At 37.8% G+C, this 13,575-nt stretch overlaps 1 pseudogene; it reads right to left on the reverse strand.

Moving 5' to 3' along the window:
* Positions 1-7,493: 7,493 nt before the first annotated feature.
* On the reverse strand, positions 7,494-8,196 carry LOC102927866 (GTP-binding nuclear protein Ran pseudogene; annotated as a pseudogene).
* Between the last annotated feature and the right edge of the window lie 5,379 nt (positions 8,197-13,575).

Consider the following 13,575-nt stretch of genomic DNA (forward strand, 5'->3'; position numbering starts at 1 on the left):
AGAGAGCCTTGGTCAAACCCAGAGCAATACAAACACAACAAAAAGACGTGGATGAGGAAGAGAGAAGAGCAGGAAATGGCAGTTGGAAGGCAAGGGAGTTGGGCAGGGGAAAGAGGTGAGAGGCAATAGGATCAGAAAAAAACAATGCATTCTTTAGAAGCTGCCTTTGTAAATCCTGGGGCTCCCTTTCTATGTATTTCCATGCTCTGCCCTGTGCTCCACAATCTACTTCTTCAAAAGTCTCTTGCATATGGACCTTAGTCCAGTCAATGTATGAATGGCTCAGTGCTCAGCAGCAGACTCAGGCTCCCTGGGCATCTCTCTATAATTTTTCTCCAAGGAGTTCCCTCTTCAGGATTCACTGCCACTCTTTTTGCCTCTGCTATTACATAATCCAAAGTGAATGCATGAACTGAGAAAGGCCTCTGTATTGTTTCTTCTTTTCCTAGTGGTTAAAACACTTGTATGAAGGGTGGCACACACCTATATTTCAGGCTTTCAGCAGGATAGTCATAAATTTGAAGACAGCCTCAGCTACATAGAGAAACCCTGTCTAAACAACAAAAATTCTGTCTATTTTAGATCCTGCAAATGTCCCAATATTAGAATATTTTGAATTCTCTCCAAAAAATGCAGAGAATTTTTGTTGCCACCTTTCAGGCTGATGTGCTATGTGTTAGCTGAGAACTAAATGAGCCTAAATGAACAAGAAAAGGCACTGAGAAGAGAAAATATGGAGACAAAGCATCCAGTCTGAAAATGGAAAGTAATTTAGAACAGTTTAAAGTACTACAAACAGAAAAAACTATAACTAAAACATTAGCATATCAATAAACCATAAAGGATTTATTTAAAATGCAGTAGTAAATATGTGGATATCAAACGAAAATCAAACAATTATCTGTTTATGAGATAACACTGAAAGGTTTCAAAGCATTTAATATAAAGAAGGACTTGGCAACACTTTTCCCACAAAAAGAAAACAAAGCATTATTTGAGATGAAGAGATAGACATCAATGAAATACAATGATTCTGAATAACTAAGCATTTAATAAAATACCCTCAAAATGCATAAGGCAACATTTGCTATATTGAGTCTTGGAAACAATAAATGATCTTCACGATTTGCTGATTTCTATGATGATAGAGTAAGTGTACAACAAACCAGCATGTTATAAACACCACTCTGAAATAATGTCACCTAGTAAAACATGTGGTCCGAAAGCATAAATAGAAAATATACAGCTTTTAGAATTAAACACCTGGGAAATAACACATACAAGTTTTGATATTACAAGTATATAGAACTATTTTTGTTTGGCTTGATTTGGTTTTCATTAAGGTGAATGTTATTTAGTTTTCCTCAGATTTTCAAATTTGCTTTGAGAGAGCCAATGCAGGTATTGAAGTCATTCCTATTCAAGGGACCACAAAGGTATTATCCAAAAGCATTTAAGATAGTCCATGTGCACTGGATAGTTTTATGTTAATTTGACACAAGCAAAAGTCACCTGAGAGGAGGGAACCTCAATTAAAATAATGCCTTGATAGCTTCTAGGACATTTTCTTAATTAGTGATTGATGGAGAGGCCCAGCCCATTGTGGGTGGGGCCATCCCTGGGCTCATGATGCTGAGGTCTATAAGAAAGCAGGCTGAGCAAACCATGAGGAGCAAGTCAGTAAGCAGCTCCCCTCCATGGCCTCTATCAGCTCCTGCCTCCATGTTTGTGGCCTGTTTCAAGTTCTGGTTTTGACTTCTTTCAGTGATGAACAGTGATGTGCAAGCATAAGCCAAATGAACACTTTCCTTCCCAACTTGCTTTCAGTCACGGTGTTTCATCACAGCAATAGGAACCCTAAGACAAGGTGGTACCAGACTTGTGGAGTATTACTCTCACAGACTTGACCATGTTGTTTTGGAGAGAATTATGGAAGGACTTTGGAACTTTGTACAAGAAAAGCCATGGAGTGTTTGGTGAGCTGTTCTGTAGGAGCTTGAAAGATAAGAATGTTGAAACCAGTGCAGAATATAGAGGCCTGGGCTTGTGAAGTTTCAGAGAGAAATGTAAAGACTATTTAAGCTAAAAAATATTTTTAAATTTAAAGGGCCAGTAGTTGTTTTGAATTATGATTCTGTGGTTTTGGTTAGCTGGGGCTGAAGAATCAGCTGTGATTCTTAACAAGAAACCACAACTGCTAAAGTGAAACCTTTGTCTTGCTTGAATGCTCCAATGCTGGTCAGCTGGAGCTGAGAAATTAGCAGTGATTAAGAAGTGACCAACATCACTGGGAAAAAGAAAATCTTCTGGGAAGTGTTTCCTGAGACTTGACACAAAGAAAGCGTCCAGAGGTGGTCAATGTTGTTACCTTAGGCTGGCAACCAAACTTAGTAGAATAAGAGTCACACAGGTGGAACTGGTTTTAAAGGTAGAAAGGGGTCATGGAGAATAGCTGAGGCTCAGCACTGTGAGAGACTAGGAAAAGCCATGGGTGAAGGTGCGTGGCCCAGCAGCAAAGGAAGGCCCAGGTTGAAGGAGTCATGCAGAGAAGTTGAGGCTTGGCTATGAGAGGCTATTCGTGAAAGTGCAGTCCAGTTGCAATAGAAGACCCCAGCATTGGGCGATACCAATACCATGTGATGACCACCAAGAAGAGCATTGGCATTGGAGTGGAGTCAGCCAGGACCTAAAAGACAAGCTGTGTGTGTTGCAAAGGGCAGGGCTGGATAAGTGATCCGGAGCCTTTGGAAGAGCCCCGAAAATCGTGAGTAAACCCCAGATAATTTGATATTGCATTATTTACACTTTTAGAGTTTGTTTTTGCTTTGATTTGGTTGTGACTGTGCCCTGGTTCTTCCCTCTTGAAAAAAGTATTTAATTTATTTTTAATTTTTACAGGAACCCAAAAGCAAAAGACAGAGCTTTTAAAAGAGATTTTGGAGTTTTAAAGAGAATGGATATTTTAAAGAAATATTTTAATGACTTTGAATGTGTAAAGACAGAATTTTTAAAAAGTTATTTATATTTTAATATGGAATCTTGGGGATAATGAGAAAAGAAAGGTTCTAATTGAAAAGTGATGTGTTTGTGTGTCAAGTTGACAGGGAATCAGTTGTACTAATTTTTTGTCAATTTGACACAAGCTAAAATCATCTGAGAGGAGAGACCCTCAATTAAGATAATGCCTTATTAACAAGTGGGGCATTTTCTTAATTAGTGATTGATGGGGAGGGCCTGGCCAATTGTGGGTGAGGCTGCCCCTGGGCTAGCTAGCGGTCCTGGGTTCTGATAAAAAAAAAAAAGGCTGAGAAAACCATGGGGGGCAAGCCAGTATGCAAAATCCTTCCTTGGCCTCTGCTGCAGCTTCTGCTCCAGGTTTCTGCCCTGTTTTGAGTTCCTGTCCTGACTTCCTTCAGTGATATGGAAATATAAGCTTTTCCTCTCATGGTGTTTTATCACAGCAACAGTAACCCTCACTAAAACACCATGTAAACAACCAAGGGGGGACTTTACTTTATACTTTCTGAGCTGACAAGGGATGACCACAAGCTCAGTTGACAGGCTCCCGGTGTACCCTGGGGTCCCATGGCCACTGCAGGCTTTTAAGATGCTGAAACAGGAGGATCACCATGAGTTTGCCAGCTTCAGCTACATAGCAAGACTCCATCTAAACAATTACAACAACAAAAATCTGTGAAGTTTTGGAGAGAATTCAGAATATTCCTCAAATACACATAGAGTCTGCGTGTCTCTTTCTAAATATTAGCATGGGTAAGCCTGTTTTATTTGACAAATGCAATTGTCCTTCACAGTGAAATTTTTAACATTTTCCTCTTTCCTTTGTTCTTCATTTCATCTCGTTTTCCCTTAAATGTGTTTGATTTTATGTCTGTGCTTATGATCTCATGTTCCTGACTCATGTTTTCACATTCTCATTTTTTTCCTTCTATGTTGTGGAATAAAGACGCTGCTTTCACAGGTCTCTCAGTTATATAACAGTAAGTTATTTATATTTAACCCAGCTCTTGGGTTTTGAAGTTGGGAAGAAGTATGATGTAATATGTGCCACAAAATCTTTACAGCTCCCAAACTCCATTAGCTGAAATTTTGCCATCACATGCCTATTAAGATCATGGTTTTAGTCCCCTTTCCTTGAAATATCTGTCCATCTGGGTATTTCTACTTGGCCCTTCTTGTGATTCTTGTGAGAGGACCTGATAACCATCAGCAACAAATGATCTGGTAAAAGTTTTTATTTTAATGATTTCTGTATAATGAGTGTTGGTGCTTGAGTATGTGTGTTAGGGTGAGAGACTAGGAGTCCTCTAAGATCTCCAGCTAAAGAGAGTGAGTGGAGAAGGAAATGTCAATCTAGATACGTGGAATAACAATGAAGCTTGCATAAACTTGCTCTTGAGTCACCTTATGATAGTTCAAAATTTTGCAAGCTTGCTTAAAACTATAAAATTCATATTTATGGAATAGAAGTATATGTTATAATTTTTATTTACATGTAAGTACTGAATATGCATAGATTTGTATATATAAAGTGTGTGCTTTCAACATCATTTTTCTTTTTTTTTTTTTTTTTTTTTTTTTGATTTTTCGAGACAGGGTTTCTCTGTGTAGCTTTGCGCCTTTCCTGGGACTCACTTGGTAGCCCAGGCTGGCCTCGAACTCACAGAGATCCGCCTGCCTCTGCCTCCCGAGTGCTGGGATTAAAGGCGTGCGCCACCACCGCCCGGCTTCAACATCATTTTTCATTGGACTTTTTAAGTCTTACTTTCATTTTTCCATCTTTGAGATATAATTGACAGATAAGCAATGCAGAGATTGGAGGTGTGTGATGTAGTAACACCAGGTATTGATTTCTGCTTTAGGGCTCATTCTTTTAATCCTTCAGCTTACTTCAGGCTTCATTCCACTTATTTCTCTACTTTCACAATGTAGAATGCAAATAATCATTATTGATCTTACTTTTCTAGCCAGTTCATCCCACCAGTTTTAACAAGTTGCATTGTTATACACTCACTTATTCAAAATATCTTTAACTTTTCTTGAACACTGTAATGTTTTTTCTTTCATTTTTGATATTATGATATAATTTCATCATTTATCCCTTACCTTACCTCCCTCCAAACCATTCCATATACCTCTCCTTGCTTTTTTCAAATTCATGGGCTGTTTTTTCATTAAATGTTGTTATATGCAGTCTTAATCTAACCTGCTAAGTCTGTATAACATTATGTCTGCATGTATGTATGTATGTTTTCAGGGCTGACTGTTTGGTATGGAATAGCCATTTGTGCTTTTCCCTGGGGAAGACCATTTCTCCCACTCTGAGCTTTCCTTAGTTGCCTGTGCCTGTAATTCTTTGTGAAGGACTAAGGCCTCATGAGCTACCTCTACCACCACTCCATTCACTTTGATATGTTTATTGGCATTGTCTTTGTTCAGCTAATGTTCAGGCAGTCATGTTGGTGAGATTTTGTATGTACAGCTTCTTACACTCATAATAGACACAGTCTCACAGAAAAATACCTGATCTGGCTCTTACAATCTTTAACTTATGTGCTTTTGGTGTCATGTGTGAATGCATTTCAGGCCTACAAATATTTAGGGATTTAGTAGCTATATTTCTGTTGCTAATCAAATCACTGATTTGAACATACAGTGTGTGTGAGGGTGTGTGTGCACTTGTGTATGTGCCATACCCTAATTGTGGAGGTTAGAGGACAACTTACAATACTGTAGTCTCTCCTTCTACTACATGGATCCTGGGGATCGAACTGACATCATGCAGTTTGGAGGTGAGCCTTTACATACTGAACCATCTTGCTAAATCTTAAACCTTATTTTCAGGCACATAATCTCTCATTGACCTTGAACTTTATAATTTTTTTCTAAGTGGGCTGGCCAGCTAACTTTAGAGATCCACCAATCTCTGCCTTAAAATACTAGAGTTAGATACCCATGCAGCAATTACTGACTTTTATTTGGGGTCTGGGGATTTGAACTCAGGTCTTCTTGCTTTCACAATATACACCGAGCCCTGTTCTCAGTCTCTTGGTTGTACATTTTCTTTCTATTTGTGTATTTTTCAAGTTTGTTCAGATATATTTTTGGCTCTTAATAACATCTATGATAATGCGTTTTCAAAAACTTATTTTCTTCTGATGGGAATAAAATATAACTATGTATTTTATAAATGTCAATTAAATGAAACTGGTTTATAATATTACTCAAGTCAACTCTATGCTTACTGTTTTCCTGGATATTAAATATTTTAATTGTTAAAAGAGAGTGTTGAAGCTTCCAGATAGAAGTGAAGATTTCTATTACTAATGGCAGACTTATTTTACTAGTTTTTGCCTCATGTTTTCTCATCAAATTGTTCTCAGATGCAGACTTGTTGACATTGTGTTTCTAGATGATTGGCATGTTATTCTTGTTCAGTATCTCTTTTCTCTGATAATGACCTTATTCAAAACTTCATATCTAAATTTCTACTTCACAAAACTATTTTACTGTTCTTATAGAAATGCATTTATTAGTTTTTATAAGCCTTTTTATATTTTAAATGAGAAACAAAGAAATAAAAGGTGTGGATTTGGGTGGGTGGGGAAGTGGGTGAGGGTCTGGAAAGGATTAGGGGAGGGGAAAACATAACTAGGACATATTATATGAAAAAAATGTTCAATTAAAATAATAACATTACCTAAACAAATAAATAAAAGCTCGTGTTTTGGTATGGGGATAGGAAAGGACTATTCAGTTATCTTTAAGAGGCTGACCACTGGAAGTTTGATCATACTCCAATGAGTATATGGGCAACACAAACAAATTGTACTTGGTGTATTTTTTTTTTTAATTTTTGGCGGACACAAGGTGGGAGGGTGGACCTAGGAGGAATGGGAAGCAGGTGATGATCATGGTACATTGTGTGAAATTCCCAAATAATCAATAAAAATATTATGTTGGGAACAAAGGAAAAAAGAAACAGATTATTTTCTTTTATTTCACTCATTTAAATACTATTTTAAGTAAAAAAATTAATAAATATTAAATATAAGTATTAGTTGATAGCATTCATATTTTTTGAAATTAAATTATTATTTTAAATATAGAAGAATATTACTAGGGCTCTAGTAGGATGATGCTTTTCTTTTCTTTTTTAGATTATCTGAAATACAGCTTTATTCTGATTCTAAACAAAAAGAATGGGAATGACAGTGACAAACAAGATTTCACCACAGACTGAACAGTGTGATGTGACTGTAGCAGTCTTATTTTTGAAATTCAGGAGGAAAACAACTGTGTTCCAAACAGCTAAATATGCAAGTCAAAAAAAAAAAAAACCCAAAAAAGAAACCGAAGGTATGTTTTAACTGCCACGTCCACTCCGAAGCTCTTTCATCTCCTTCAGCATCCCAATGAAGTACAGGATCTGTTTAGCTAAATAAAGTGGCTCACATGCTGCACTGCCAACGTCACAGGACAGTTGCCTATAAAACTAGACTTCTGACTCAGGGATCCAGCTTCACTTTCTCAAAGGTCACCATCCTCGTCGGAGAGGACAGTTGTGTGAGCGACCTCTAAATCATGCTTGTACTATGCTGCCAAAGCTGGGTCCATGACCACCTCAGGTAGGACAAGAGCAGGCATGGCAATAAACTCCAAATTAGGGTCTCCGATGAACTTTCTGGCAAGCCTGAGGAGAGGCTTTTCAAAGTTGTAGTTACTTTTGGCAGTAATGTCATAGCACTGAAGATCCTTCTTTCCGTGGAAGACAACAGATTTTGCCTTCACTTTTCTGTCCTTAATATCCACTTTGTTGCCACACAATACAATGTGGATGTTTTCACACATAGATACCAGATCTCTATGCCAGTTAGGTGCATTCTTGGAAGTGACTCCTGATGGTACATCAAACATTACAGTGGCACACTGGGCTTGGATGCAGTAGCCATTACACAGGCCTCCGAACTTCTCCTGGCCGGCTGTGTCCCACACATTGAGCTCGATGGGTCCTCTGTTAGCATGGAAGACGAGCGGGTGCACCTCCATGCCCAGGGTAGCTGCATAGTTCTTGAACTTGCCCATCAAGTGGTGCTTCACGAATGTCGTCTTCCTGGTGCCGCTGTTGCCCACCATGACGAACTTGAACTGGACCTGCCACTCTCCCTGGGCGGTCATCGAGGCAATCCTACCAGAAGTGTCTCTGCACCTGTCCGACTAAGGATGATGCTTTGTTCTCTGTGCACTTAAGATGTCGTAATTACAAGAACCTACAGAAGAAGGATAGGATATGAGAAAAGATGAATGGGGCTCTGTTCATACGGATCACATAGGAACCTTTGACTTTAGGTGTAGCATGAGTGATATAGTTTATAGCATTCATATTTAGAGACAATTTATATATGGAAATGGCATGTTTATATTGTTTTGTAGTCACATTTTATTTTCATGCCTCTTTTAAAAAATCAGATGTTCTCAAATTTATAATACACATTTACATCTAACATAAGATTACCTTGCAATAAAATTATATAAAAGGATACCATGAATAGAGCAGAAACTTTACCCCCAGCTCACATCCATGCTTCTGACTGCCTTTACTTGAGTGATGAATGAGGTCTGTTGTCTTAATGTAACAGTTACCTCCATTTCCTTCTTGAAGGACATCTTGGATACCACTAAGATATAGCAATTATGACTGAAGCTGCTATAAATATCCAGGCACAGGTTTTGTTCTGCCATAATGGTTTCAGATCATTTAGATAAATACCAGCAAGATTTTTGGGTAATTTGGTAAGAGTATTTTAATTTTGTAAGAAACCCTAATGATATTGCAAAACAAATTTTCCATTTTAATTCCATATTAACAAGAGTTCCCATTGCCCAAGTCCACACCAGCGTTTATATTCACCAGCCTTTGGATTCCCATTCTAGTAGATCTTTAGTGATGTCTCAATGATGTTTAATTCTTTATTTCTCTGAATTACAACACCAAGCTTTTTTCTTTGTGCTTATTTGTCACCTGTACACCTTCCTAGGTAAGGTGTTCTGTGAGGTATTTTCCCCATATTTTATTAGTCTTGAATTTTAAGAATTCTTTATATATAGTCTATATATATATATATATATATATCAGATATTATATATGTGTGTGTATAAGATATTGCCCAAAAGTGTTTTGAATACATTTTTTAAAGTTAACTATCTTTCCATTCTGTTAAAATAAATTTAAATCCAATTGATATTTTGAAATCGTTATAGTACCATTGCCTTTAATAAAAGTAATTTTTTCCTTAAAGTTAGGAATCTACTCATCCAAAATATTACACTTGCATTTGTTTTTAAGATTGACTACATTTAGTTTTTACAATTCTAATTCTTTATAGAAAGTACACATGTATTCAAGCCCCAATAACAGCATTTTAATTATGCATTAAGAAAGTCTGAATTATATGAATAATTTATGTTTCACATATACAAGCACAAAACAGAAATTATTGTTATAAATGTGTTAATATGTAAATGAGGATGCTATTGCTTAATGCTTCAGCTAATAATTACTCAGCAGTTTAAAAATGTGATTTATTAATTAGCAATTTGTAAGATGAAATATTCTGGCTTATTTACTATTCTTTCGAGTGTGGAAGTGTATACTCTCATTTTATAGATGTTCTAGTGTGCAGTACAGTACACACTGAATTCCTCTCTGTGACGTTGCATACACGATACTGCAATATTATATATTTGCAAATTTTCAAGAGTTACTCATGCTTATTGTTAAAATGTAAACAATTGAATGAGACACCAACAGATGTTGGAAAGTTATACATTAGTAACTGTGCTAGCCTTTGAGATTAGAGTGATTATAAAATAACTTTGTCAATTTTCTTTTTTTAAAAAATATGGCATGAGTGTACTGCTTAGTCATAAATTCTTGACTTAAAAAAAGAAAATATGGGGCTGGAGAGATGGCTCAGCGGTTAAGAACACTGGCTGTTCTTCCAGAGGTCCTGAGTTCAATTCCCAGCAACCACATGGTGGCTCACAACCATCTGTAATGAGATCTGGCGCCCTCTTCTGGCTGGCAGTCATATATGCTGTGTATACATAATAAATAAATCTTTAAAAAAAAAAGAAAATAAGTTGTTATGTATAATTCAATAGAATGTTACATAGACAAAAGTAAGAAAGTTATTTCTGAATATCCAAAAGGTGTATAAGAACAATAAAAACACACAAACAGCTTCAAAGAATCGACCAGAGGATCACAAATTTAGTTTCCTAGGTCAGCAATACCAAACCAATGAAAACTAAGCTTATTTCATGACCAATATTTGTTAATTAAGGAAGAGATTCTTATCACTGCCATATACAATAATGTTTACCAATACAGGATTAACTTGGAATTGATTAAAGGTTGTTGTATATATGATTTGTTGCAAGGGAAAAGTTTTTTTTTAAAAAAAATTTAGATTATTCATAGGAAAAATGTCATAGTGTTAAGTTTACATAGTAAGATCAGCAAATTTGATTCAGACTGGAAAATTTAGCACCCAAAACGGTGCTAAAATTTGATAAAGAACTTAAGAAATGGAGGACATGTCGCACATATTTATCTTAAAATTTCGGTAAATATTTGTTGGTCCCACAATGATAAATAGAACATTCTGGAATTTCTCTCCTTTTATGAGTACACTAATAAAACAGCAATATGTGGTTAATTCCCTGTAAGGAACTCGGACACCAGTTGTGAGACTCTTGACACACCAAACAAATCTGAAAACATGATTATCAACATTGAGAGGAAGTAGAGATGTGTTCTCGCTGTGAGTTCCTTACCCAACAATGTCCTTTGAGGTTGGGTGTTGGGAGTATAGCACAAAGGTCCTTGTGCCCGCAAATCTCCAGAGAAACCAAGAATGTTAAGCATACAGGATTTTCTTTCCAATGGGAAGCATGAAAAATCTGTTCTTCCATCCAGAAGGCTGAGAATTGGAATTGATTGACTACCTGGTGATCTGAGTTACCCGTTGGACCAGGCCATATCAAGCTCTTACAACCAAGACCCTTGTAATGGTGGCTAGTAATCTAAATGACCCTTGTAGGCAGAAGTTCTCCCAAGTTCCCACAACCATGACTAGGGGCGGCTAATAGCCCAAATGACCTCTATGCTATCTGTATGACTGAGACTAGCCAGACCCTTAGTTCCTTAAGCTATATAGGTAGACTATCCCTAGAACTCATCATCTTGAAGGAAATGACATGTACCCTGAGTTGAGTTTCAATGTAATTATGCTTCCATGTGTAATGAGGATTGTATTGCACCAGGAAACTTTTTTTTCAAATTGTACTAGGCTTAAATACCTGTAATTAGACTCCCTGAAGTCTGATCCAGGTTGACTAAATCAATCTGTACTGGGTTTTCATTCTTATCTCTTAGCAGGGGCTTACTTCCCTGTATGACACCTGCAGAGACCCCTTCAATTGGGAAATCTTTCTCAGCTCTCAGTCTCTTCTATAACACATCAACTTACATAACATTTCAACTCTCTGGCAGGGATCTAACATTCACCAAGGGATCAGGAAACATGTTAGGGCTTTTGAATGATGTGTTCATGAGCACTTCCCAAAACATTGCCTTTTGGGCTCAGCACAAAGTGAATGGGCATTTAAACTCAGAATTCAGCTTCTCTCTAATAAGCAGACATCTAGCACTTCAACCTTTCCAGATGCTGCACAAGCATCCAGCTTCTAACTGGCCAGTTTTCTGGAGATGTTGAAGTAGGCAACAACTAGTCCCTGAAGTCCTTGGTGGACCCTATGGGCATTTCCAATGCACCCTCCAACCCTCAGCATACTCAGCTGGTAGCATTCAGCTTCCAGTTTGTGGCTGGATAAAGTTCAACTCCATAACTAGCATCTAAACTCTCATGGACAGTCCCTGAGAGACTGACATCAAACTTGCCCATCTTTGTAAATGAGAAGATTTGGAATTTTTCAGATCACTGAAGACTACAGAGCAAAACAACATTTAAAAAATATGGTTTGAACAGGCATGCTCTCCTACTTATGTTTTTATCACTGTGATTAAATACTATGACCAAAAGCAATTTGAAAAGGAAAGGGTTTATTTTTGTCTTATACTTCCAAGTAACAGTTCATCACTGAAGGAAGTCAAGGTAGGAACTCAAGCAAGTTAAAAACCTACCGGCAGGTACTGACACAATGACCATGGAATGGCACTGTGCTGTGGGATGTTAATGTATGTCCTGTGGGAGCCCTTCTTGGGTTCCTTGTGGTGTTACCCAGCAGGTTTGCATAGAGGATGATTAGGACCATGGGCCTGAGTGCAGGTGTCTGAGATGGTCTGCACTTGGCTGTACTGGGGGATGGTCTGTATGTCAAGTTGCTCTGATTGGTCAATAAATAAAACCTGATTGGTCGTGGCTAGGCAGGAAGTATAGGCAGGACTAACAGAGGAGAAATAAAAGAACAGGAAGGCAGAAGGAGACGCTGCCAGCCACCGCCAGGACAAGCAGCATGTGAGGACGCTGGTAAGCCATGAGCCACGTGGCAAGGTATAGATTTGTAGAAATGCGTTACTTTAAGATATAAGAACAGTTAACAAGAAGCCTGCCACGGCCATACAGTTTTTAAGCAATATAAGTCTCTGTGTTTGCTTGGTTGGGTCTGAGCGGCTGTGGGACTGGCGGGTGACAGAGATTTGTCCTGACTGTGGGCAAGGCAGGAAAACTCTAGCTACAGCACTGCTTAATGGCTTTCTCCTCCTGGCTTGATTGATTTTTCTTATATATCCTAAGACCACCTAAAAAGAATAACACCACCCATAATGATCTGGGCCCTCCTATATTATTTACTAACTTAAAAAATGAACCACAAGCTCACCCACAGCCCAATCTGGTGACAGAATTTTCTCAATTTAGGTTCCCTCTTCCCAAAGTACTCTAGCTTCTGTCAAAATGACATAAAACCAGCCAACATGCATGCATTTGCCAAGACTCCCCTTCCAATTCAGGGCAGAGGCAGACAACAGCCTGATTTTCCTTGATAAGGGACTGTACCACACAGTGAGCCAGAAGGCTTGGCTTTTATCTCAACTGTAAGGGATTCAGGGTGCTTGCTGCCAAGCCAAATGACCTGTTTTAGAATCTGGGTCCCTCTTAATGGAAGTAGATAACTGATGCTAGTTAAGTTGTCCTCTAACCTCTACAGACACATGTGCTCTGGCACACATGCCAGCACATACTCACACATGCTCCCAGTAAATAAACAAATGTAAAATGTTTCAAGATGAAATAAAGAAGTTTTAGAAAAAAGTAAAAAAAAAAAAACTTGCTAAAATATTTTAAAACCTGCAAGAACACACATTAACAACATCAACTCTGCCCTAGAGCTTAGAAGACAATGACACGAAAACTAATCAAAATGAGAAGAAAAGACAGGAAATAACAATAACACCAGAAATGTGTATACACACAGACACAGAAAAGAATCACCTTTCACCTCAATCAATGTAAGGAGAAATGTAGGAAAAGT

This window comes from Peromyscus maniculatus, chromosome 13, assembly GCF_049852395.1.
Source record: "Peromyscus maniculatus bairdii isolate BWxNUB_F1_BW_parent chromosome 13, HU_Pman_BW_mat_3.1, whole genome shotgun sequence".
Taxonomy (NCBI): domain Eukaryota; kingdom Metazoa; phylum Chordata; class Mammalia; order Rodentia; family Cricetidae; genus Peromyscus; species Peromyscus maniculatus.